The following is a 1,040-nucleotide window of genomic DNA, read 5'->3' on the forward strand; positions in this document are numbered from 1 at the left end:
CTTTACCTTTTACTTTATTATTTTTTTACTTGCTTTCTTATTTTTGCTGAGACATAGGTACACATGTTCAATTAATGTTTCAGAAAGTGCTTATGAGTGCTGCAGCCGTTCTTAATCATTTATCTTTAATTGCTGTTAAAGTCTGGTGCAAGAGGAACTTATTGCTTATTATCTTCACTTTCAATATCAGAGTTAATAATTGCCACCTGCTACCAGTAAAAACACGTGGTTGATGCGTTGAGACTGGAAAGCACTATGTGGGGGGGGGGGGGGGAATGAAAGGGAAGGAGGCCAGCAATAACACCAGGGAATTGCACCCCAGAAAATATTAACATACAATAAAATCTCTCAGTTATATTGTAAACTAACAGAGACACAAAGATTTATTATATTGAGACAAGGATGTCAAATCAAATGTGTGGGGAACAGAGCTGCTGGAGAAGAAAAGCCACAAAGCAGATTTCCAAATACAAGTAAGGAATTAAAATCCTACTTCATTGATACTATAATCGAAAAAGACCTAATCAGAAAATCAAAAGGCATGGACATTAAAAGAGTAAAAACCATCAGCCTTAATTAATCTTAAAGAAAAACGAGGAAACTAGGTGAAGACCACTGTGGTGGGGCGTGGTCTGCGGTGCCGTGCAGGGAGGGCGGACGCACCTGCACGGCATCCTTAATCACGCCCGCCGAGGTATAAACATGGGGACTCAGGGGTTGGTGTGTATTGTGGTGTGGTGTATTTGCGGCTGGCAGCTTGAGAGCTGCAGCCACATGAAATAAAGATGGCTCAAAACTATGATCTTTGGACCCATCGTGCCTTAATTCCACCACAACCACCTACAGAACAGCCTCCAGTACACTCATGAGAGCCCAGGAGTGCACATAGGTACTCAGTGCTCCACTCCTCACTTCAAATGAAATGGTATAATCTAGTTTGGTGGCAGGGTGTGGTTCAGCTCTGGAAGGGAGAGCTGGCATAGACTATGACCAGTCCAAACAGCTGAGTGGCACATCAGACGCTCCACTTACATAGTAAA

This window comes from Rhamphochromis longiceps, linkage group LG2 (genome assembly GCF_057381845.1).
Source record: "Rhamphochromis longiceps isolate RC_006_pf linkage group LG2, R_longiceps_female_GT1.1, whole genome shotgun sequence".
NCBI classification, from domain to species: Eukaryota; Metazoa; Chordata; class Actinopteri; order Cichliformes; family Cichlidae; genus Rhamphochromis; species Rhamphochromis longiceps.